This window comes from Pinus tabuliformis, chromosome 4_2, assembly GCF_031772625.1.
Source record: "Pinus tabuliformis cultivar Carrire ecotype Pingquan chromosome 4_2, CPIR1, whole genome shotgun sequence".
Taxonomy (NCBI): domain Eukaryota; kingdom Viridiplantae; phylum Streptophyta; class Pinopsida; order Pinales; family Pinaceae; genus Pinus; species Pinus tabuliformis.
Genome location: NC_142304.1, coordinates 322,886,366 through 322,914,318, shown reverse-complemented (window position 1 = coordinate 322,914,318; position 27,953 = coordinate 322,886,366). Strand labels below are relative to the sequence as shown.

General features: G+C 36.2%; 2 pseudogenes; both read left to right on the top strand.

The window, feature by feature from the left end:
• Positions 1 to 1,130: 1,130 nt before the first annotated feature.
• On the top strand, positions 1,131 to 20,424 carry LOC149169261 (GDP-mannose 3,5-epimerase 1-like; annotated as a pseudogene).
• Positions 20,425 to 23,883: 3,459 nt separating this feature from the next.
• Positions 23,884 to 25,765, top strand: LOC149169260 (serine/threonine-protein kinase AFC1-like; annotated as a pseudogene).
• The last annotated feature ends 2,188 nt before the right edge of the window (positions 25,766 to 27,953 follow it).

The following is a 27,953-nucleotide window of genomic DNA, read 5'->3' as shown; positions in this document are numbered from 1 at the left end:
AAATTGTCAGTCCTTGGAGTTTTCTGGTCCTTTAGTTTTCTTTATATTGATCATAATGTGGTGGTTTATTTCTTTGTTGTTTTAAATGATTTACATTGAAATTATTCTCCCAATCCTTTCAAGTTTTGGAAGATGAAATGGAAAACCTGAGGAACTAGAGTTTGAAGCTACCATTGATGGTTTATAAAAACACAACCATATTTAGAGACATCTTCTTTAATTACAAGTTGCAGTTGTAAAAACACTTACTAGAAAGTGGTGACTTTTGGCTAAATCTAGTCTATCGTGTAAACCCTCCAATAATGTTATGTGAATTATATGAAATTATAGAAACAGTTCAAAAAGCTAACCCATGTATCTAAGCGGCACTGACTACCCCATGTTCAACTTCCAAATCTTCCCACAAAACTCAAACTAGGAAATTGAGGCGCTAAATCCTCACATTACATTATCCAAATGAAACAAGGCCTTCACATCAAGAATACAAGGGTTTCCTACAATAGAAATCTATAGATGAAAACATTACTATCAGCCTCACAATAGAAGATTTTATACCTCCAATCTTCTCTAAGGCTTCAAGCATATGATGTACAAATGGAGTCCAAGGGGAAAGCTTCTCAGTCCCCCAAGGTCATGAATATGTTAGGCAATAAGAGTTGTTATGCCTACAAGGTTTAGGTTGTTGCTCTCCATGGAACCATGAACTTGTTTTTTTTCTCTAGATTTTATGAATTCTACCAGGATTTGATCATTTTTTCCTTCATTTTTGGAACAAGTTTCTTTGACTTCTATTAGTTCATGCCCATTGGATGATGGGTTTAAGTATTTACAATTTCTTTTTTACCAGATATGGATTTCTCCAAAATTTATTAGGGTTTGAACCATAGTTTCTTCTTGGGTCATGGTCTAGAGTTATTTTTCTCCATTTTAGGCCAAGAATTCCATTGAATTTCAATATTTCTCATCTACTTTTGCATTGTGGGTTATGAATCTAAGTGCTTTCATGGTCATTGCTAATATGGTTTTTTGCTTGGCTACCATTTATTTTCGAGGATTTTAAACATGGAACGATATCTTACTCTAGTTGTGTCATTGCAGACTTGTTATATATCCTCCTTTCACTTAGTACCATGGGAAGCATTGGGGCTGGTGGAGTGACCTATGGGGAATACAAGTATGAGAATCTAGACAGAGGTATATACTAGCCAAGTAAAAAACTGAGAATTTGTTAGGCCCCTATACCACTAGTTTAAACCCTTATTGTTATTAGTACAACCCCCTTATTATATTTTTGTACCCATGTAGTCCCCATATTGTTACTATTGTGCCTCATAGAAGCCCACTATTGTTATTATTGTGCCCTTACATTATTATTGTTATGTCAGCTCTGATTATATTATGACCCCTTAGACTCCTATATATAGAAAGGAGGTCTTTTCATTTGTATCATCCAAGAATTGTTCATTTGTGTAATGTAAAGGAGGTTTCCCCCTCGAAGAGGCTAAATTCTAAGGCGTTGATCTATCTTTTCTATCTTTTGGTGAGCTGGTTTCATAACATTTGGTATTAGAGCTTTGGATTCTAGGGTTTTTGCTACTCCAAATAGGTCATCATGGAATTTTCACTATAAAATTATTTTTGTGATGTTTCATAAGCTAAAAATAAAACCCATTTGAGATGAAATCTCTCTGAACCTTGGGTCTAAATTTCAGAGCTTGTATCGTTATATTTTCAGAGATATGATCTGAGGAAGTTATAGTTTTTGCAAGCTCCAGAATTTCATCTAAAACAGGTCATCGTGGAATTTTCGCTATAACGTTTTTGCTACAAAGTTTCAGAAAGATAAAAAAAACCCCATTTGAGAAGAAATCGCTCTGAACCTCGAGACTGAATTTCAGATCTTGTCTCGCTATATTTTTGGATATATGATCTGAGGAAGTTAGGGTTTCGTCAGACTCCCGAATTACATATTAAATAGGTGTCCTTGGGAAAATCGTCATTACTTTATCTCTGAGCATTAGATTGAAATTTCATAAGAAGTTACAAAAATAGGATGGACTGTAGTCTTTTTTTGGTATTTTTCCAATCCGAAGGTAAAAATAGTGCCACATGGCACGTCATACAAGTTCGCTATTTTGAAAAGGTGTATAATCAGGTCATCTTGGGAGATTGTGCATAACTATTTCTTGGAGAATCCAATTTCGATCAGACTGTTGGCATTGGAAAGAGGATGCAGAGGAATACTACAATTCGTGATTTCAAAACTAGAAGATCCGAAATTACAAAGGTACAGTTGTTTCAAGATCGAGCTCCTAAAATCAAGAAAAAGCAAGATGAGAAAGTTTGATGGCAAGGATCCAGTAAATTGGATAGTATAGATGGAGAAATATTTTGATCTATATGGTGTACCACTGTTACAAAAAGTATGTATTGCATATAATTAATTAGAACCGAATCAATTTTTATGGTATAAAGGGCTTTGTTCTCGTAAACCACTTGTCATGTGGTCAATTTTCATGGAGGAAATGATAGCACATTATGAGGATACAAAGAGAAACACCTTCTTTAGCCAATTGATAAATCTAAAACAAAAGTGTTTAATGGCAGAGCACATTAAGGACTTTCAAAAATTGAATATAAGGGAAAATTATATTCCAAAGAAGCAGAGGATTGATGTCTCCATAGGGACTTTAAAGGATAACATTCAACATGAGGTTCCTCTTTGGGAACTTGATTCATTAGAGAAGGAATTCAGGTTGGCAAGAAAAGTGGAAAGCAAAATTATGGAAACAAGGAATTCTACCCCTTGTTGAGCTATGGAAAAGGTATGAATTTGCCATTTATTTCCTTATTTTTTCCTTCTATCATAACTCCTTTTATTCCTAAGATGATAATATATCAAAGAATTATAGCAAAAACTAGGGAGTTATTGATTATTGTGAATTAGTTAATTATTGTCGTTTTCCATGCAGAAAATAGAAGAAATGGAAAACTACCATTTTGAAGAAAAAGATAAAACAAATTAACTGTTGTTCCTTCACTAGGAAATCCTATCCAGATAAGGAGATCAAGGTTGGAGTGCACAGTTAAGGATAAGGATGGAAAATTGCAGCATCAACGCAAGAAGACAAAGGGATCAACTGGAGTTAGAGGACGGAGCGTATCCCTTACGATTACCTGTAACATTTTCATATGATTAATACATAGTTGGTTGTTGTTCCATTCATTTCTACTGAAGTAGTCCAGCGGTGCTTCACTAGCGGCTAAGGGCCCAACCTTGGTGGATCCACTTGCTATCTGTACCATTACTTTACAATCGCAGTCATGTGATGGTTTGGTTTGGTTTTCATTCATTTAAATCGCATTACTTTACTGTTGTTTGTTTCCAGAGTTTATGAATTGTTGTAACTGTAACTGAATTGTGTTGTCGTTCCTTTTCATCATAATAAGATTATTACTTTCTACAAACTATATTGTTATGCTATTCATTTCAATTAAAAAGTTTCGTTGTTCATTCCAGTAAACTGACTTTGTTGTCCATTACAAATTTTTGTTCATTTCTACTAAATAGCATTGATGTTCATTTCCTTTCTGCAAGTATTTGTTTTGCCTTTTAGCATTATTATAGTCAGTGTATTTATTCCATTTCTATTGGAAGCATTTTTGATTTAATTTCTTTCTATTTCCAATTAGTTGTTTTAGTGTGGAGTGTAAGATCAACAACTGTAAAGAACATTGGCTATCACTGTCAGAGTTCTCAGATTGAGGATCTTGTTTATGTTTGATTTCATTTACATTAGTTGACAAAGGAAAGAGTCATTGCTACTACATCCTTGACTGATAATTTTTGTTAATTTCTTAAGTGAATGATTTAGTTTCAGAGCATTGAGTTTCTTTTAAATTGCAATTAGGTTTTATTTCAAGCATCCATTTACTCTTGTATTTGAAGCACTATACTGCAAATTGGAAAACATTAATCTTGGATTGAATTGACCGCCTCAGACTGAGTACACTCTTGAAATAGAAAATTGCATCTAGATTAATAATTAATGTAGGATAAATAGGAGTTAAAAAGACAACTTTTATACCTCAACATTTTGGTGCCATTACCGGGGAGAATGTAGCCATTTATTTTTTCAGAGAGTAGTGTGCATCTAGTGAGTGCCTGCTCAGAGAGAATTGGGTATTAAAAACAGAAGGTAAGAACTTGCGTACAGAGCATGTAACAGCCCTGCTCCCCCACCCGCTTTCCAGTAGATTTGTTAACTTTTATTGGGTAGAAATAAACATTTTAGTTGTGTGTATGACTAAGATGAAAAAACTTGAAAATACTCCTAAATTGCTACCCAAGCCTAATAAAGATAAGGGACCAGTGACCCTTGGTCGATCAACCTTCATAAACGAAATCATTAAGCAAGTCGAATCTCAGCCATCAGTGGGCCCTAGAAAAGTTGCTTCTAGACAACCTACTGGTTCCCTTCGGGCCACAGTTTCACCATCTGTAGCCTTTGCTGAGGTGCATAGCCAAACAGAAGAGACTGAGCAATATTTTCAAGAAATTGAGAATTCTCGCCCAATTTCTTTTCAAGAAGGGAACTCTAGAAATCTCCACGAAGGAGGAGGAGAAATAGGGGGAATAGAAGAGCCAAAATCCCCTCTCGAAATAGTTCTAACACCTAATAGCCTAGATAAGGGAAGTGTTGTTAAGGTCATCCAAAACAAAACAAAAGAACCTGAAAAGTCAAAATCCCCCCAGATAATAGTTCAACAAGGACCACTCATTATCCCTGACCAAGGAAGTGTTGTCAAGGCCATTCCTACTCCTTTTAGTCATCCTAGGAATAAATCCCTAGAAATCCCAGAAGGATATTGGCACATATTTGTTCAAATGGCCCAAAACCAGCAAACACCTCAAACCTCCACACTGCAATATCCCGTTGTGGACACTGCAATTAATGCACCTATGAATGCCATTCCTCTCCAGCATATTCCTACATTCCATGGCCTAACATCGGAAGATCCAGATGCATTTCTGTTTGAGTTCGATGTATTATGCTAGGGGTATGACTATACCACCGATCCCAAAAAACTAAAACTATTTCCCTCCACATCAAAGGGAGCAGCTTTACTATGGTTTATGGGGTTAGGTGGAGGTGTTATAAATGACTGGGATTAGATGAAAGGTGCTTTTCTAAAGAAATATTAGGATTACCATAGGTCTAGAGAATTAAAGGATGAAATATTTCAAATGACAGCGAGACCTAATGAAACACTGGAAGAATATGTAGAACGCTTTCAATACAATCTCCAGAGATCTCCTTATGCATCTTTACCCTTGCCTGACAATGTGTTAAAAACTACATTAATTAAAGGGATGAAAGAACAATGGGTTGAAACATTAAACATTATGGGCAAAGGTGACATATATCAAGAAAATTTTGCTGACATCATTAATTTGTGTATCAGGAGTTTGAGAGGCAGCACAAGACTAAAGCCAGCAGAACGTGACATGATCACAAGGGATAGTAAGGTCCCCAATGGAGGTATAACCCACGCAGAAATCGGCAATCTACTAGAAGATTTCAAAACTGATATTCTAGGGACTCTGTCAATGCAGTTTAACATCATGCAAGCTAAACAAAAGCAAGCAAAAGTAGAGCAAAATTTGGCAATATTCTGCCCCAGATGCAAAAAGAAACATAGCCACAAAGAGTGCCCGCTGGATATAGTCCAAGTCTGCGCCATCTGCACGAAAGATCACTCCACAAAAAGCTGCCCCTCACTCTCGGGATTGAAAGTAGTTTACAAGGAAGCAAAAGAAGAAACAGATTCGGTTTACATACTCAATCAGCGCTGCCAATCGCATCCATGACAAACAGGTATGCTCGTTGATCCATCCTCTTCTTTTCAGCCTCCTCAATATAATGCTCAGAAATATAATGGAATGTGGCAAAATCAACCACCTTTCCCCAGCTAGTCACAATAGCCATTTCCCATATCATCATGGCAAAATCAAACAAATCAAACCAACTAGCCGAAATTTCCTTACTGTCCACCATTTTGGAAAAATAATGCATATCCAACATAATGGTCACCCTCCACCTCGCAGAGTCAAACCTGGCAGTCGAACTAGCAAAGACCAATAAATCAGCCAGCTAGAATGATTCCTCTCCCTCAACCTACACTGCCAGCACCTTATACATTGCAACAAAATCCCCAAACCAACTTAAGACTGCAACTCCTAGCCCAACCCAACCCAAACCCCAACAATAGACCGGTTCAATCTGTTCAAATAATTGAAGGACCAGAACTAGAAACCGAGTTAAGGGAGTGCAACGACATTCAATTAAGATCTGGGCACATTATAGAAACAGAGGGAGACAAAAATGATCAAGTTGAAAACTTGTTACCTTTAGAACAAACACTACAAGAAGAGAATGTGGTTAGACAACAAACTCATGAACAAGCAACCACCTCTTCTCCTCCATTCCCAGAACGATTAATCATACCGCACCCAATAGAACATCCCAATTTTGATCTTCTGGGAGAACTAAGAAATTTGTGTATAAAAATTCCACTCCTCCAAGCTATCCAAGATATCCCAATTTACACAAAAACCATTAAAGAATTATGTATAAAAAATCCCAAGAGGAGAATAATAACTAACCCAACTGTCCAAGTAGTCAGCACCCTATCTGACTTACTATCAGGAAGAGAAGCACCTGTAAAATATGAGGACCCAAGGAATCCTATAGTCACAATGCAAATCAATGGATGCTCTTTCCCAAATTCCTTGGTTGATTTAGGAGTTGCAATCAACATTTTAACAACCACAACTTGTCAAAAGCTTGGCATTACATCATTAGACCCAACCACAACCTTATTGGAGTTGGCTGACTGATCGGTAGTTAGACCAGAAGGCACACTACATGATGTAATGGTATCTGTAGATTCCTAGGAATACTCTGCAGACTTTCTGATTATTAATCCAAAAAAATGACTAGATGGACATCCTTTAATTTTATGTAGACCCTAACTGGCAACTATTGACGTTTACATTGGCTATCGACAAGGCAGCATGATTATAGCAAGAGGGAGTAATGTCAAGAATTTAGCCTTATACCCTCTTGCCCAGCCAAGCCTCACAATAATTAAAACAAAGAAACAACGAGTATCATACCTGATAGAAAATATTACATCACCATTAACCATTGAAGATTCCCTTGAATTTAAAGACTAAACAAAGGACGACATTATTCATAGCTTCATTAACCAACCAGAAACCAGATCTCGTTTACAATGTCACATGATTGAGGTAGCATTCGATAATGATGTAGAAGAAGATCCCCTGAAAGACACTCATGATCAATCAATACCCACCACCTTTGTTTACAATAGCAAAACTATAGAAATTGAACCAGGAAAAACTTTGAACATTAACAAAAATTTGATTGCTAAACAAGAAGAAAAGTTGGTCCAACTACTGAGAAAATATAAGGAATCTTTTGCATGGGATTACCCAGACATGAAAGGAATTGATCCCCAGCTGTGTACACACCACATTTATACAGAAAAGGATGCTAGACCCGTTCACCAACCCCAACGGAGATTAAACCCTCATCTTAAGGATATTGTGAAAGTTGAATTACAAAAACTTTTAGATGTAAACTTTATTTACCCAATATCTGACAGCAAGTGGGTCTCTCCACTAGTAGTGGTGCCAAAGAAGAATGGAAAGTGGTGGATATGTGTAGACTACAGAGAATTGAACAAAGCAACCCAGAAAGACCACTTCCCCCTTCCATTCATTGATCATGTATTAGACACATTAGCAGGAAAGAAATTATTTTCTTTCCTAGATGGCTTCAGTGGATATAAACAGATTCAGATTGCCCCTAGAGATCAGGATAAAACCACTTTTACCTACCCTTGGGGAGCATTTGCTCATAGATTCTTACCCTTTGGGTTATGAAATGCTCCTGCCACATTTCAGAGGGCCATCCTCAACATTTTTTCAAATCTAATAAATGAAGGGCTCAAAGTATATATGGATGATTTCACACCTTATGGGGATGATTTTGAGCCAGCATTACAAACATTGGAAAAAGTGCTGCAAAGATGCATTGCCACCAGGCTCTGCCTGAGCCATGAAAAGTGTCATATGATGATGACCGAAGGATTAATATTAGGTCATTATATCTCAGCAGCTGGAATACAGGTAGATCTGGCTAAAATTCAGATAATTTTTTTAATACCTACTCCTACCACACAAACAGAGGTACGCAGTTTTCTGGGATTTTCTGGTTATTATAGAATATTTATAGAACATTTTTCTCAAATTGTTACACCTTTATATGCACTAACAGGGAATGTTGATTTCATTTGGATAGACAAGTGTGACCATGCTTTTGAGGATCTAAAAAAGCTCATATCGACAGCCCCAGTGCTTAGGGGCCCCAATTGGGATTTGCCATTCCAAATTTCATCTGATGCTTCAGATACAACAATTGGAGCAGTTCTTGGGTAGGAAGAAGATAAAAAGCCATATGCAATTTATTATATTAGCAAGAATCTATCTCCTACTGAATTAAACTATACTGTGACTGAAAAATAATTTTTAGCTGTAATACATGCTGTAAATAAGTTTAGACATTATATAACTGGGTATCCTATAGTTTTATATACATATCACTCTGCCATAAAATATTTAGCAAATAGACCAGTTACAAATGGTAGAGTAACAAGATGGTTGATTCTCATGCAGGAATTTTACATCACAATTAAGGATCGACCTGGAAAAGAGAATCCTGTAGATGATTTTATCTCACGAATGCCAAAGCCAATGGACGCAGCAGCAATCGAAGATCAATTTCCAGATGAACATTTGTTTGCTGTTACTGTCATAACACCATGGTATGCTGACGTTGCAAATTACTTAGCAGTAGGAAAATTACCCAAACATTTAACGCCTAATGAATGAAAGCAGATAGTACAATGCAGTACCCGATTCTCTTGGATTGGGGGCTACTTATTTCATACATGGGCAGATATGCACATCAGAAGATGCATCTGAGAAGATGAAATATTTGATGTTTTGAAAGCATGCCACGATGGGCCATGTGGCAGACATTTCGCAGACCGCAGGATTGGTCACAAGGTTCTACAAATAGGGTATTATTGGCCCACTATTTTTAAAGATGATAAAAAGTTTGTTCAAGCCTGTGATACCTGCCAAAGGGTAGGACGCCCTGGACAATCTAATGAAATGCCTATAAACCCACAATTAGTAATTGAGCCATTTGAGCGATGGGTGCTCGATTTTATTGGTCCTGTTAACCCATTATCAAATCAGAAAACATACATACTGGTTGCAACAAAGTATGTTACCAAATGGGTTGAAGCAGAGGCACTGCCAAGCGCTACAGAGGATTCTGTAATACATTTTCTTTTTCAATTATTTGTGCGATATGGCCTCTCGAGGGAGATAATTACAGATGGAGGACCGCAATTTTTAGGTAATAAAATTGCTACAACATTAAAAAATTACCACATTTTGCACAAAATTACAACCCCATACCACCCACAAGCGAATGGTCAAGTAGAAAGCACTAATAAGGTAATTGAGGCAATACTAACAAAAACAGTTGCATCACATAGACGCGACTAGCTTCAAGATTACCGGAAACCTTGTGGGCATACTAAACAACGTGGAGAAACACCACCAGGTATTGACCATATCAATTAGTATTTGGGAAATAACCCATCTTTCCAATCATATTTGAAATTCAAACATTAAGAACAACGCAGGAGGTGGGTTTGAATTTAAATGAGGCCCAGACTAATAGATTACAACAAATAAATGAGTTAGATGAAATCAGGTTCTCAGCTCTTCAACACACTGCATTAATTTAACAACAGAGAACAAAGTGGCATGACACCCTGATTAAAAAGAAAATCTTCCGTGAAGGAGATTGGGCACTCCTATACGATTCCAGGTTTCAAGATTTTCCTAGAAAACTCCAGACACGATGGCTTGGACCTTATGATATACAGAAAGTGCATGAAAATGGCACCATTACATTGACTACCATTGATGGATCTGGACACTCTTTCAAAGCAAACGGTCATCGAGTGGGACTATATCACAAACCGCTTACTTGGGAATCCTTTTACCAGCCATTACGAGAAGATTCAACTATGTAGATTCTTGTTGAGTAAGATAACCCCTCCCGAGCATCAATTCACTGAAAAATTCCGTTGATTCTAAATTTTGTATATAAACTTTTATTTTTTTCAAAATTTTCTTGTATAAATTGTTTATTGTTCACCTATTTTTATTGTTGTTCCATTTAGATAGCAGCATATGATTTCTTTATTTTATTTTTGTGTTTTTCCTTTTAAGGAACATCTATTGTTCCTCCAAAGGAACATCAATCGCTCCTCTTAAGGAACAAAATTTCCATGTAGTTTTATTTTTGTGTTGTCCCTCTTAAGAAACAGTTGTTGTTCCTCCTAAGGAACAACAGTCGTTCCTCTTAAGGAACAACACTTTCGTGCTTTTGCACTTTTGTTGTTCCTTTTAAAAGGAACAGTTGTTTTTCCTCCTAAGGAAGAACATCCATTCCTCTTAAGGAACAGCACTTCCATGTGTTTATTTTTTGTTGTTCCTTTTAAAGGAACAACTATTGTTCCTGCTAAGGAACAGCAGTCGTTCCTCTTAAGGAACAACACTTTCGTGTTTTTGCATTTTTGTTATTCCTTTTAAAAGGAACAGCTATTGTTCCTCCTAAGGAACAGCTATCGTTCCTCTTAAGGAACAACACTTCCACGTGTTTATTTTTTGTTGTTCCTTTTAAAGGAACAACTGCTATTCCTCCTAAGGAATAGCAGCCATTCCTCTTAAGGAAAAACACTTCCACGTGTTTATTTTTTTGCTATTCCTTTTAAATGAACAATTGTTGTTCCTCCTAAAGAATAGCAGTCGTTCCTCTTAAGGAACAACACTTCCATGTTTTTGCATCTCTATTGTTCCTTTTAAAAGGAACAATAGTCATTCCTCTTAAGGAACATCACTTCCATGTGTTTATTTTTTGATGTTCCTTTTAAAGGAACAGTTGTTGTTCCTCCTAAGGAATAGTAGCCGTTCCTATTAAAGGAACAACACTTTCGCGTGTTTATTATTGTTGTTCCTTTTAAAGGAACAGTTGTTGTTCCTATTAAGGAACAACAATGGTTCCTCTTAAGGAACAACACTTTCGCATGATTGTATTTCTGCTATCCCATTTAAGGAACAGTTGTTGTTCCTCTTAAAGAACAACAGTCGTTCCTCTTAAGGAACAACAACCTGCGTGTATTTTTTTAGCCATTCCATTTAAAATAACAGCAAGACTACTTGCCATGGAAAATTTTAGGGGCTAATGTTCGCCCAGTGGGCTAATTTTCCATGATTTTTCCACAAAAAAGATTCGCCAATTTCCAATTTTATAAAAGACGATTCGCCCAAATTTTAGAATATAAAATTATTTTACCTTAAAAATCGCCAACATTATATAGAGACTATATATAAAATAATTATAAATTTGATTAATTTTACAAATATATCAATAAACATTTATAATTTGCATATTAGGGATTAGTGAGATTCGCCAATATTTTAAACTTCAAGAAAATTTTCCGTCCTTAAAATTTTCCTTACATTTGTGTCGTTCCTTCTAAGGAATAATAGTTTCTATTTGGAGTGTTTTTTCGTTGTTCCGCCGAAGGATCAACACTTTATTTTGCGCTTGTTTTACTTGTTGATCTGCTTAAGGAATAGCATTTTCGCGTGTGATTTGTTTCTTTTTTTGTCGTTCCTCTTAAAGGAACTGCAGTTTTGGGTGAAGATGTTCTTTTTGCTATTCTTGTTAAGGAACAACAGCTGTTCCATCTAAGGAACAACACTTTTTGAGTGCATTTTTTGCTGTTTCTCTTAAAGAACAACAAATTTTATTGAGAGTTTTTGTGAATAATGCTTCACTCTTCATGATCCTTTCAAGGAAAAGATACAAATACATGCAAGAACACAAAAATGAGCAGTTACTGAAATAAGAAAATCAAAGAAAAATTGTCATCTCTCAAGAGATTGCTTTGTATTGATAAGAAAAGGGAAAGGACACAACTATCTATATCACTTTGCTATCTTTATCTTCACTAAAAATTAAATTGATTGATTTTTTTATCATGTTGGTTCTTCCCTGACTCTCATAATTCTCTTTGATTACTATTATTGAATAAGAATAAGGGCATATTTTCCCTATTGAGATGTTCAGACTCCTTCCACCATCCCTACTCTTAAGGAGTGTTGAGCCATCCTCTATGTATAAATAGGAAGTGCTAGATAAAAGAAAAGAAAAAGAAAAAATATATATCTATATGATTACTAACAATTTTGTGATTCATCAAATGGAGGATAGGGGGTCTCATCAAGAGCCAGCCTACCATGATTATAAGAAAGTGGTGAAGTGGCATTACCACTATGGCCACCACACCAAGGATATGATCCAATGGGTACAGCAGAAAAAAAAAAAAAAAAAAAGTCCTTGGAATAGGAGGTCTCATCACGAGCCAGCCTGCCCACCTTTCACTTCTTCCTAGTGAATGGCATTTTGATCCAACTGGTTACCAAGCCAACACAATGGCCTCCATTCTAACATCACAAAGCACTTTCCTAGGCATATATAAATGATTATGGTTCCAAAAGTGAAAAAGCAACTTTGTCAAGGTTATAAACACCTATGGGAAACAGAGCTCTGCTGATGGTATTGGAGTCATATTTTTCAACACCAATAGTAATTATAGACCCTTTTCTTATTTCTTTATATTTATTTCAAAAGAGGTTATGTTCCCAAATTCCTCTTTTTGAACCTTTTATGCATGAATATCATTTAAAATCAATCATAAATGGTTTAAGTGGGATGAGGATTGCATAACATCTTACCTACATCAGTTGTCCTTTTCCCTTTTTCACATCACTCCATAGCACCTCCATATCTATTCACAATTTTCATCATAAGCCTCGATTTCAGCAACTCGATACTTTTTGTGATTTTGTCATGGATATGTACACCTTTCCTTTTTTATCCTGTACAACTGTCGTCCAGTACGTTGCTCCTCCATTTAAATCAGTCGAGGACGACCTATCACATTTTAGGGGGGCGCGGGTGACTTCCAAAATACTCCTGCATACGTGTCAGTTTCCTATTCGGAGGTACTAGACTGCATTAGATCCCTTAATAGCAAAGTTTTAATGGTATTGGGATATTATCTGATATGCACAGTTTGTTGTTCCATTGTTATCTCTGTGTATTGTTGTGTAAAATTAATAGTGTACAGAACTTAGACGAAATGGGAGGTCGATCAGTACGCAGCGAGCCACATGTACTAATAGTTTCCGACGCTGCACGAGAAATTTTGGTAAGAGCAGGATGGATCACCTATTTTACATGACTACAACAGCCCCATGAAGTCGTGGCTATCGAATTTTTGTAGAATTTGTTGGACGATCATTCCATAGTAAGAGGAAGGCGAATAATAGTGATAGATACAGTGATTGCAGAGGTATCTGGACTACCAGCAGTGGGACCCATATGGACACATAAGAAATTGAGACTTCAAGACGCCATGGCCACCTTTCGGGATGAGGGACAGAACCTGATCGTTAAAGGAAAAGGAGTCCAGCCTTCATCTCTGGGGGAACCATGGATGGAACTAGCTAGAATAGTGCAGAGCTACATTACATGCGATGGGAGAAAGGATGTGGTAAGACCACGCCACCTCAAATTATTATCAGTATTAAAACATAAATGTGTTGTAAATTTGCCTGCATACCTAAATTTTTTGCTGCATGATGCTGCTAAGAGTATAAAAAGATCTCGTCATATAGATACTGTAGTGAGCCACCATTGTTTAATTCGATTAATAGTAAGTTACAACCTTGCTCAACAACAGACCAGTTGGGAAGAATTGGTGTTCTCCATAGACGGGGGACTAGCCTTACTAGCCCCAAAAAGAAAGAGAACTGCCAATACAGCAAGCAGGCCTTCGAAATGCAGACACTCCTCCAGATTAAGAATAGGCAAGGGAATGTTTGAGAGCCTCCAAGGTAGCAGTAGCCAACCCTTAAAATTACTCAGTTCTGAAAATGAGAAACCCTCGCAAACCGAAGGGAGAGGTAACCAAGAGTTGGAATTAGAAGAAGAAATTGAACACTCTAGTGAAGAAGAGAGGGAAGGAACTATACTACCTTTAAACCCTAGCGTAAGTCCACCGCAAAACCCATTGCAGGAGGACGAATTGGCCCAAATTTTGGCCAGTATGAGTAATTATATCCAACCCCAAAGTCTGCTCAACCTCAATATTGCGGTAGAGCAATCACAGTAACACTCTGCCCACACCAAGAATTCATCAAAAGAAATAAATAATGAGGAATAAGTAGGAGTAGAAGCCGCTCAGGAAGTGGCAGAGTAAACTAGGGATATTCCTCCAGAGGAACCTAGTCCAGATCATGTAAACACTGAAGAGAAACTACAAACAGAGGTTATGGAAACCAGCCAGGGCAAAGGCACAGCCCTTGAAGAGAAAAATCCAATGGAACAGCCGAGCCCAGAAAGAATAGAGACAGTTAGGGAAATAGTTGTTCCTCCTGAGAAGAAGAAGAAAAGTGAAATTAAGAAGTTGCGAAAGGAACATCAAAACTTGAAAAATTTAGTAAAACAACTCAGACAGAAGACAAAGGCACTAAAAAAGGGGAAAATCACAAGAAGAACCCCGAAAATAGTGGATGTAGCCATACAAACTGAACCTCATGATACAAAGGCTGTGGAGACTCAAACTGAGCCCATACGTGTTCAGGATGGTAAGGAACAACATGCAGTTGTTATAGACGCAGTTGTCCAAATAGAAAATGTATATGTCTGTGACAAAGATGCTCAAACAGAGGCACTATCCTCCAGCAATACGGCCACCCATAAATTCCTTGATAAAGAGACACAAACTATGGGCACTCGGAATTGTGATAAGAGCACCCAGATAAATCTTCAACCCAAAGATGTTTTGATAAAAAACCACCCTGGTATAATAAAACTCCAAGAGGATCTGGAAAAAGCTCAGTGTACTATAGAGAAGTTTGAGGAAGAGACTATCCCTCAGAAGAAATATCAAGAATTGCAATATAAATTAAAGAGCATCAATGCATCAGAGAATGAAGCCTTTGATAAATATCGAAGGGCAGAAGAAAAAATTGAAGAGGTAAAAAACAACCTGAAAACAGTCAGGAATCAAATGGATACTCTCTGTTCTTTATATATAGATGTTCTAGCATGTAGGTCACCTTCCAAAAACTATGCCTTGTTTTTGTTAGACAGATAATTAAAATTAAAAATTAAGGCCATGAAAGCGGGCAAATCTATAGAACTAAAAACTATTGATGATTTTATAAATTGCTGTAAACACCATGGAGTAAAAGTTCAACGATTACTCTGTGAGTTTTATTTACATAATTTTATATTGGAAGGGGAAATGGAGAAGAATCCTAGATTTTATGGGTGATATATAGTTTCAAGCATTTATTTCATTTCTCGTTAACCATTTAAAGTGGCTCAAGGCCCATAACACTTTTTAGAGACAAGAAAATGGGTTAGACCTTTGGGTTAGGGGTGAACCGAAAAACCCATTGCAACTGTGGGCTAAACATAAAAGCCTAATGAAAAAGGAAGGAGTGATTCAAACCCTGGGACCCATCCACAAAGAAATTGTCCAGCAAGGGGTAGAATATTTCCTCTCTATCAAAGACAATTCCTTGGCAGCAGCTAAATTCAGATGGAAGACTTCCAATCGGAATATACAAGACAGAGAGCCATTCAATTACAAGAACTTCAAGTTAGCTGCACATATCGCCTGGTTACCTATAGTAACCTCATTTTGAGGGAAGGCCCGTATTGGCTTGGTTGTAGGTTTCAAAGCCCTATTATCTGGTATCCTGCAGAAGGGTACAAGGCCATATATGAGTTTCCTGAAGGGCAAACAGGGCCCATTTTTGAAGTTTTAGCTACAAATCATGGTTTTCGACCATTGCATGACAATCCCTCTCCAACCTATTCTTTGACTACTTTGCATGCCAATTACATGGTTTTCATGAGGCCATGAAAAAGGGTAAGCAGGGGGGTGTGTTGAGCTATGGAAAAGGTATGAATTTTCCATTTATTTCCTTATCTTTTCCTTTTATCATAACTCCTTTTATTCCTAAGATGATAATATATCAAAGAATTATAGCAAAAACTAGGGAGTTATTGATTATTTCGAATTAGTTAATTATTGTCTTTTTCCATGCAGAAAATAGAAGAAATGGAAAACTACCATTTTGAAGGAAAAGACAAAACAGAGTAACTGTTGTTCCTTCACCAGGAAGCCATATCCAGACAAGAAGATTAGGATCAGAGTGCACAGTTAAGGATAAGGATGGAAAATCACAGCATCAACGCAAGAAGACAAAGGGATCAACTGGAGTTAGAGGATGGAGCGTATCCCTCAGGATCTCTTGATGTTTTACAATCTATCTATTATTCCTTGTTTTATCTGCCCGTCCAATATAAAAGGGACAACGTTTGTAAATATTTAGGAGAGGATCACTTATCATTATTCAGAATTTGTTATTGTATTTCTCTGATCATTGACTCACGTTTATTAAAACAGAGTGTGATTACCTGTAACATTTTCATATGATTAATACATAAGTCGGTTGCTATTCTGTTCGTTTATACTAAAGTAGTCCAGCAGTGCTTCACTAGTAGCTAAGGGCCCGGCCCAGGTGGATCCACTCGCTATCTTTACCATTACTTTACAATCGTAGTTGTGTGATGGTTTGGTTTGGTTTTCATTCATTTAAATTGAATTACTTTACTATTGTTTGTTTCCAGAGTTTACGAATTTTTGTAACTATAACTGAATTGCGTTTCCATTCCTTTTCATCATAATAAGATTATTACTTTTTGCGAACTATATTGTTATGTTGTTCATTTCAATTACAAAGCTTCGTTGTTCATTCCAGTAAACTGACTTTGTTGTTCATTACATATTGTTGTTCATTTCTACTAAATATCATTGTTGTTCATTTCCTTTCTGCAAGTATTTGGTTTTGCCTTTTCGCATTATTACAGTTAGCGTATTTATTCCATTTATATTGGCAGCATTGTTGATTTAATTTCTTGCTATTTCCAATTAGTTGTTTTAATGTGGAGTGTAAGATCAACAACTATAAAGAACATTGGCTATCACTGTCAGAGTTCTCAGATTGAGGATCTTGTTTATGTTTGATTTCATTTACATCAGTTGACAAAGGAAAGAGTTATTGCTACTGCATCCTTGACTGATAATTGCTGTTAATTTCTTAAGTGAATGATTTAGCTTCAGAGCATCGAGTTTCTTTTAAATTCTAAGTAGGATTTATTTCAAGCATCCATTTACTCTTGTATTTGAAGCACTATACTGCAAATTGGAAAGCATTACTCTTGGATTGAATTGACTGCCTCAGACTAAGTACACTCTTGAAATAGAAAATCGCACCTGGATTGATAATTAATGTAGGATAAATAGGAGTTAAATAGACACCTTTTATACCTCAATACCCCTCAAAACTATAAACATGGAAGTGTTGTTTCTCCTAGCCTTCGACAACCTAAAATGGTGACACCACAACAATTGGAAGAAAAAAGAGAAAAAGGGCTTTGTTACAATTGTGATAGCAAATGCACTAAAGGTCATAAGTGTGTTGAGAAGAAATTATATTTTATAGATTATGAAGTGGGGGAAGAAAAGGATCAATAAACATTGAAAGAAGAGGATATACACCAGGAACCAACCCCAGAGAAAGAAGAAATGAATCCAACCATATCTTATAAAGCATTGGCAATAATTATCACTCCTCAAACTCTCAATATAGAAGGACATATCAAGAAGAAAAAGGTTAAAGAAGTGAAAGATCACATTGAGAAAGAAGAAACAAATCTAACCATATCTTGTAATGCATTGGCTAGAATTACTACTCCTCAAACTATCAAGATAGAAGGACATATCAAGAAGAAAAATGTTCAAGAAGTGAAAGATCACATCGAGCATCAAGAAATGAATCCGACCATATCTTGTAAAGCATTAGAAGAAATTACCACTCCCTAACTCTAAAGATAGAAGGACATAACAAGAAGAAAAAGGTTCAAGTAGTGAAAGATCACATCGAGAATCAACAACAAGTTCTCCAACTTTTAAAGGATAACGCCACTTTGGTGCATAATCATATGAAACAACAAGTAGATCAACATCGCAGTGAAAAATGTTTTGATGTAGGTGGTTGGGTATTTTTATGGCTACATCTCAAGCAAGCTATTTATGAGAAGGAAACGTTGGCAATACTACATGCACTTAAGAAATGGCGACCTTACCCAATGGGAAGGCACTTCAAGGTAAAAATGGATCATGATAGTATTAAATACTTTTTAAAACAACTATTACCTTTAGAAGAACAGAAAAAATGGGTCACAAATATGTTGGGTTATGACTTTGACATCATCTATAGAAAAGGGAAGCAAAATTTTGTTGCAAATGCACTCTCAAGAAAGGATGAGGATGTGGAAGCATTGTTTTGTGCTATTTCTATTATCCAACTAGATTGGATAAATGAAGCAAGGGATGAATGGAAGAAGGACGAAGAAGTGTGGCCACTCATTCAAAAGTTGCAGAAGATCCCAATTCAAACAATATTGTCAAAACTTGAAGAGGAAGAAAAAAATCATATTGGAACCTCGAGCAGTCACAGAAACAAGAACCCGAAAGTGACGAAATTGATCAATTTCAGAGTATCTCATCAAGTGGAATTTACCCGCAGAAGATTCCACATGGGAAGACAAGAATTTTATATAGAAGCATCAAGAACTACTCAAGCGTTGAGGACAACACATTTTGAAGGAGAGGGGCATGTTAGACCCCTATACTACTAGTGTAACCCCTTATTGTTATTAGTACAACCCCCTTATTATATTGTTGTACCCATGTAGTCCCCATATTGTTACTATTGTGCCCCATAGAAGCCCACTATTGTTATTATTGTGCCCTTACATTATTATTGTTATGTTAGCTCTAATTATACTATGACCCCTTAGACTCCTATATATATAAAGGAGGTATTTTCATTTGTATCATCCAAGAATTGTTCATTTGTGTAATTTAAAGGAGGTTGCCCCCTTGAAGAGGTTGAATTCTAAGGAATTGATCTATCTTTTCTATCTTTTGGTGAGCTGGTTTCCTAACAGAATTTCGATCACTAGAGTTGGTCAATTCATTTCCTTCTGTATTGCCCCAAGATTGAAATCTAAATGGCACCTCTGATTGGAAGAAGAACGAACACATGATTGAGGATATGTTCTGCAATGAATTCCATCTTGTGGATCTAAGAGTTATGGACAATTTCTTGGCTGTTACCAAAGGAGTTGGCCATGTTTTCAACTTGGCTGTAGACATGGGTGGTATGGGATTCATTCAGTCTAATCACTCTGTTATTATGTACAACAACACCATGATCATATTCAACATCCTTGAAGCTGCGTGAATCAATGGTGTTAAAAGGTGATACCTTGTTTTGTTTCTGCACTTTGGATTGCATTGTTTTCCATTTTGCTTTGCCAAACTAGATCCATTTTGACCCTATTCTATCGAGTGCCCAACCAAGTATCAAGAGGGATAACTTTTTAGAGGTGCAAATATATTATAGAGTACAAAAATTTGGGAAAAGGTTTGCACTTCAAGGGATTTATCCCTCTTAATGCTTGACAGTTTTGAAATTAAAATGGATTTATGCTAGTTTATACAAGTACTATCTGTAACTTTTTATTATTGAAAATTGAAATTACCTTGCTATAAATCGTGCAGATAATATTTGAGTCCCATAGAACATAAAATTATTTACAAAAAAAAAAAAAAAACCATTTTACTCTCACGATCACAACGTGAGTCCCACAAAACATAAAATTATTTGCAAAAAAATATAACCATTTTACTCTCATGATCACAGCCTCCTTGATCACTTGACATAGCATATCTCTTCATAAGTTATTTGTGGTTCTGTAAGTTTTTCTATGCTTCTAGTGCATGCATTTATCCTGAATTCAAACAATTGGAGACCAACGTGAGCTTGAAGGAGTCTGATGCTTGGCCAACTGAGGTATGTAGCCATATGTTGCTTTAAAACTCTGGTAATGCTATTCAGTGCTATCTTAGATTCTCACATAACATTTTGGTCATAAGGCAATGCAAGATCTGAGTACTGAAATGTGTTTAGGAAAAGCTTGGATGTTTGATGAGAAGCATTTATCTGTGATGCTATATGGTAGTCCAAACTGATTTCAAGGTTACTTTAAACTATTAGAATTAACTGAATATTCATAAAGTTACTGTAAGAGCACACCTCTGAAGTAGGACACTCTGATTTGTCAGTGGTACACTCTAGATATATCAATGGCCTCTGTAGTTTGGAGAAGTGATGTAATTCCATAGGACCTAGTTTATCATAGTAACTAATTTGTTAGTTATTAACCTTTGATTATTGTCCTACAATTGTTAGATCTAGATTGGTTCCCCAGCTAGAAGAGTTGCCTTATGTAGGATTAAGTTGTTATAGCTCATTCTCACTTGAACTGTTTACTAACTAAGGCTCATGCTGCCTTTTGTAGGAAGACAATCACATCTACTGATAGGTTTGAAATGTGGGGGGGACGAAAAGAAAACATAATCCTTTACATTCATTGATGCATGTGTGGAGGATGTACTAAGGTACCCAATCTTGAAATGGATTTTCAAATTCAGTTTTGGACCTAATTCTTTCAACCTGTTTATTCATATTCATGTTGTTTCTTCTTACAAATCTTTATGTCGATATTCCAAGTTGACTAAATCAGACTTTAGAGACCCAGTGAATATTGGTAGTGATGTAATGGTCAGCATGAATGAGATGGTTGAAATGGTGTCAAGCTTTGAGAATAAAAAGTTGTTGATACATCACATTCCTAGTCTAAAGGGTGTACATGTTCAAAATTCTGAATATACATTAATTAAGGAAAAGCTAGGTTGGGTTCCAACCATGAATTTTAAGGTAAGGTTATAGGTATTATATTTTCATATTGTTAAACTACATGCAATTCAATGTCCCTTATGCATCGATGGATAACAAAGTCACATTTGTTTACTTCTGGTTTTGGTGGGATGGCTTGAGAATTACTTATTTCTATATCAAGGGACAAATTGAGAATAAAAAGGCTTAGGGAATTGATATTTCCATCTATGGGTATTCCAACGTGGTCAAAACTCAAGCCCCTGTTCAAATTGGTTCTCTTCTTGTTGTTGACAGAATGGAATGAAGGTCAACATTTGTTTAAGGGGATAAATAATAAATTATCATTTTTCTATAGGTGTGCAAGATGCTTTATAGCTATACTAGATAAAAAAAAATGTCTTCTATTATCCATTTTCTCTTTGGTTTAATAAGTTCATTTATATGGTTTTTTCATGTGATCTGAATCATTGCAAGAGGGAGGAAACTTCTGTTACAGAAAAGAGCAAGGAGCTAAATGATCCTCAAAACCTAGACTAATGCAACTAAAAGATAGTTAAGAATTATTGGTTTCCACCTTTGTTATTAGATACCATATGTATTTTGTTGCAAGCACTCAAAGAAATGTTTGACCACTCTTAAAGAATTAATATCGCCCTTGAACCATTTGTGTGTAACTCTTGGTATACATAAAACCATGCCATGTGTTTGGCGGTTGTAAAGATATTAGAAAATTCTCTCCTTTTTCTCGAGTTTGGAATTTCCTTTTGAAAATATCTTGTAAGTGTATATGTGAAGTTTAAGCATTTTTCATTTCAAATAGAATTATGATGGTTTTAAAGTTTAACATTTAGAGATGAAATTCATTGATAGACTCAATGATAGTATTTGGGCAGGTCTATTGAGATATTATTATTACAAACTTTGTAGAAGACAATTTATGTATTCTTATGATCCATCAATCTTGCACTGAAGAGTGATGTATTTTTCAAATAATTGACGCAGTTGATACATTATGAACTGTAATTTCTATTAAATTTGTTACTCATGATAGTACATTTATGTTTCTTAGATTATAAGCTTGGGAGACTGATTGAAGCTATAATGCAAGCCTAAAGGAACGCCTTGCGCCCTTTACCAGAAACTTTTGATTTGGAAAATATGTCTGACCAACATAATGTGGATATGGAATCACATATTTATCCTGGTGAATGACCGAATCTCATGGATGCTCCAATTTTTCCTGATTATCAAGCTGTAAGGAGAAAAGTAAGTTGTAGTTTCAGAAACATAGGAATTCAATCTAGTGGTCGTAGTTCTTTCATCAATGGTTGGGCCACTAGCAATGTAACAAATTATGGTATTTCAGTTGATCAGGGATGCACTTCTGAAGATAAAATGGTTATTGGCTGGAACCCAATTTCAAATGTTTAGTCAAATTAAAGGCTTGAAAGGAAAGTGGTGGACTCACATGTCCATTATAAAAGTGTGTTTGTGGATGCCCTCAACAACCAGGTCATGAATGATCATCTACATCTTTGTTCAAGATGTAACTATGGAACTACTTCTGATGGTAATAATTATAACTTCAACGCCAATCAGACAATCATTCCAAATGAAGGGAAACCATTCATGGATTTAAGTTTTTGTCCTCACCCAACTCAATTTCCTAGATCAAAATATAAACAAGTGACCTTTTCTTGTAGTAGCGTGGCTGGATGTATGCTAGAGAACAACAATGGACATGCCAATAATCCTGTGGATGGTAGACAAGCATCCTCTAAAAGAAATATTGTGAAAATAATTTCAGGTCCATCATATTTAGATGTCCTCCCATGTTCTTGACAATGGGATGATAGCCACCTCTGCCTTACAACTCCTGGACGACACACCATCAGTAGAAACCTAAATATTCCTGCTACCACTGCAACAATTCATATTGTTAGGCCTCCAGAAGAAATAGTCATACCCAAGGCTAGTGCAAGTGATGTGGGTCCAGATTTTAGAGGTTTATCTATGGTTGGGCTATCAGAAGCTCCCTAGAGAGTTGTTCGAGCAAGACACAACCCTCCACATCAACATGAAAAATGTTTACCTCAAATATGGCTATCTAAAAATGTTGGAAGGTATATACCTTTCTTTTCTTCACATTCTAGGAGATGGTTTTCAGGTGACTAGTCTGCAAACACAGGTCCAATAGGTGTAAGCACTAGTGCCCAACTGCGCCAGCCCAATATGTTTCATGTGTCGACTAATATACAGAGGAGTTTGCATTTAGTTGGATGGAATGAAACTTATTCTATGCCTAGTCTTGGCAATGCTTCCAGCTCCAATGCTAGTGCAAGTGAGCATTCATCTTCTTAGCAAGAAGAAGCTAGTTCAAGAAACATGATGATAGGTATTGCTAGTAATACCTAGTTTCTTGCAGGTTTGGAGATCATAACAACTAACCATGAATATGGAAATTGGGTTCCAATGAACTGAAATCTAAATGGACCTGGGGATATTGCTTCTTCAATGCTACATCCGCTACCAAGTATGCCTTGGGGATCACATCATATTTCATTCACACAAGCACCTAGAAGTAGTGGTTCTTCTCAAGGACAAGGCTTATCATCATCTGTTTCCAAGCCTTCATAGGTAGTCATTTTAATCCTTCTCAGAATATTCATTCCTCTTCATCATCAAATGTGCCTATGCCACCAGTCACTAGTTTGCAAGTCCCATAATATCTTAGATCAGTCATAGTATTGATGGAATGCCAGGGCGATGGGTTGGTAGGTGTACCATTTGGGTCACTACAAGAAATTACTATTGAAGGTGATGGATGCAACAAAATAATGACCGAGGTTGATATCTTACCAATATTTTTTAATGAAGCTTATTTTTAGAGATAATGACTAGTATATTATTGGAATTTTTTATGTAGTTCTTCGATCTCAGAGGTAGCTATAATTTCAGATTTGGCTCTTGATGAAATGATCTATGTATAGAGATCCGTGCTTGTAAAAGCAACTTGGGTAGTGGAATGTGTAGGGAAAATTTAATTTCTCCCAACACAGGGAAGGGGGGCCAACATAGACTAAAGTTCCCAAATATTTGTCAAGACAAATATCAATTATGAAATTTGGTTCAACCCTTGTTCAAATTGATGTGATGCATAAAGTTTCCAAGCAAGATAGAGCTGGTACATGGTATGAAAGAATGAATATCCATCGTGATATGTCATTTAGTTAATCAATCCACAATTTTTAATAGATATAGACATTAAGAGTGATTATTTTCTTTAGACTCCTTAAGTTACAATATCTCATGGGTTGGTTGATGTGTGTGGCTTGTTTGATACAGTTGTGTGCAAATGCGCAACTGGTTTGACTATAGGAGTCACACGTGTATCGTGAGTTCTCAGCAGAACTTCATTTTTTTCATTAGTGACTATTATGCATTTTAAATGGCCTTTGAAAAATCTTATTTTGGTTGTTTCTAGAGAAGTTTTAAGTTTTTTGATGAATGCAAATGATCTTAACAGGTTTTTGAAAAACTTGGGCCAAGCTTATATGACCTTCTTCAAAAAAATAACTATCGCCCATTTCCCATTGATCTTGTTAAGGAGGTTGGTAGGCAACTGTTGCAGTCTATAGCATGCATGTAACAACACTTATTTTCCCTTATTAGAGACCTTCATTGGCAGATCGATGATATTATCATCTTAGAGTTGAATATATGATATTTATTACTAATTAGGTCTTGATAAAATGTCTATCCATTATAAGGGATATTAATTTGAGAGCAATGACAATCTGTACTGGCAGATATGCATGGCTTGAAGCTCATTCACATAGATTTAAAGCAAAAAAATACACTTTTTGTTTCTTCATACATTGTGAATATTCCATATAATATAGTTAAGTGGCAAGAGAAACAATTTTTTTTCAGACGATAGATTTGATTGTATTCTCAAAACATAATTATTTGATTATGGTTCCTTTGGTTCAATACATTCTTTCTTTGTTCTCTAGTCTCTCTATGTCTTTAAATGTATGTTCTCATACATTCCAAGCGTTTAACTCTGATTATTATCTGTTTTAAAAGGGTTTGGAGAGGTCATCACAAGAAATATGCAACTGATTGCCAAAATCAAGTGCAATAAAGTTGATTGATTTTGGAAGTACCACTTTAGAAGGTGAAGATCATACATCAGTGATCTCTACAAGGCATTATCGAGCTCCTGAAGTGATATTGGGTAAGCATGGAAAGATGACTAAATAGGATTAGCTTAGCCAATTGAGTGAACTAAGTGGATTAAAGCACTTTCCGATGTTCAAATGAGCCATTAGATTGAACCTATATCCAATTTCATTGTAATTATTAACATGAATTGGATGGAGCTACCCCTATGATATCTGCAGTGTAGGATGCATACTTGTGGAGCTTTGCTCGGTAATTTATTATAGCATAAACTTTTTTTGTTTATGATATTTAACCAATCGTAAATTAGAAATATATTTATCATAGTTGCATATTAAATATGCAGGGGAAGACACTGTTTCAAACCCATGAGAATTTGGAACATCTTGCCATGATGGAAAGGGTATTGGGTCATTGCCACATCGTATGATAAAGAAAGAAGGGTGAGTTTCATGATGTTCTTCTAGTGAAATAGTGTCTCAATAATATTTTTAGGTGTTATAAACAACCTATGTTAAAAGTAAACTATAACATTCAATATCATCATGTAAATAGTCTAAAAAGTGCAAAATATTTTAGGCATGGAAAAAGTTTGGATTGGCCAGAAGGAGCATATTAATAAACCCTCCTCATGCCAAACAATCCTTTCATGGAAAACAATAATATTATACTCACAATAGGTGACTTGTACAAACTATCATGATTTATTGTGGTTTGAGTCTAGCCAATGCTCTATCTTAATTGGACCCCTTCCTCTAGTGGTTTCTACTATGTTCCGGCAAAGTTTGTGACATTTAAATCATAACAGTGTTCTATGACAGGGTTTTCTAGACTGTAGTAGGTCCTACCCACCTTCTCTAGTGGTAGAAACCAACTACGATGAAAGTTCGCCTTCCATCTCCTGAGGTGCCTCAACTTTTGTCTTGTGTGCAAGTTGGAAGCCAATACCACACTAATAGGGGTAGATTTTTACTTTTCCATGAAAAAGGGTTTGAATTTTGTATTGAGCTACCCTTTTGTTTTTATTTATCTTTATGCTATGGTATATAAAATATATGTGTATTCATAATCAATACTGTGGTAACTTTTACTTAATAACAATTATAACATAGGGTGGGGTATCTAAACCTTTTGCCTTTGAGGATGATTATTAAACAAGACTGTAGACGAATGTGCTGGTATGCTTTTCTTGAGAATATAATGATATTGATCCATGTTGCATTGTAGTAGATTCGTAGTGTATTGGAGCTTGTATGGAGCCAAAGAGGTGACAATCTGATATTTGAGGTTAGTTTTGGAGTTATTTATATCTTTTTTGTTCTGATTTTATTTTCTTTGTTATATATTTACCCAAAATACATCATAGACAACATAAATGGACACTTTTTTCTCCTCACCCTTCATCAGAACGAGGGGAGCTTAGGTCTTTAATTTGCCTTCGGTCGCAAAGATCTAATGTTATGTCTTCCTTTGGCATGGCTTGGAGTGAATTCTCAGTTCCTTGATTATTAGAATCCATGGGGAGTTTCCATTTGCTGAGTGAAAATTAAGCTTCATAGCTTGTTGCATTTAGTTTACATTGTATGCAACCTCTCTTGATGGGGAAATTTTATGCGCGTTACATTGGCATTATGTGTGGTTCATGCATGTCCCGAATCAGAAATTTTAGGAAACTGCCATCAGAGTATTTTAATTGGCTTGATTGATCTCTTTGTGACAATGTAAGACTCTCCATATTTCCTTAACATTAGTGTTATCCATAGAAACTCTACCCTTGATTTGTGTAAGCTTGCAAGGAAAAGAGTATCTGGGGCCTGTCATGAACAAGAGTTTTCTAGTGTGAGCAGTAGTCCTTGATGCTATTAAAATAGGAAACATGCCCTATATGTTATAGACATTTTTGTGCCTTACAGCATTGAGCATGAAATGTCCATAATCTAAGGGATCCAAAGTCCCTAAACATGTTGTTCCTACCCCTAGAGGAACAAGGTTAACAAACCACAACAATTCACAAAAGTTCTCCACCTGAAACTGCTCAGAAACAAGTCAATTCAGGATCATTTCAGTGGCTACACTAACTGTTTGCGCTGAATGTCAAAGCCAACACTGGCTACCTGCGTTGAATGTCAACTGGAACAAAGGCTACCTGCGCTGAACGAGAGTGGACAAGTGGCAGGCTCATTTCTCAAGGTGTCAAGACTCAGGAAGCTTCCAAAATGACACTTGCCTCAGGGAATTCGACTGGTGATGAGTAAGAGGTTCCAAATCTCCAAGTGGAAGCAAGAACCTCCAAGTGGACTCAAGAACTGATAGAAGGAGAGGACACTAGTCAGATTTCAAGCTGACTCATCCTCTCTCCAAACATCTATATATGGATCTCTCCTCCATGAGATCTAGAGGCTGGAATTTTGTTATTGCAAAGAATTGCTGTTGGTTTGAGACTGGAATCATTGGGTGCTTAATGCTTTGAAGGGGCTGAAGATAGGAATTCCATTTGCTGGGAAGGAGATGCTGGATTGGAGCCCTCTGGGTTGTATCTCTTCCTGAACCTTGTTATTCATCAATAAAGCTATCTTGGTTTCTCCTATATGCTGATGTATTTTGATGTATGAATGTATTAGTGTATTTGGTTTAT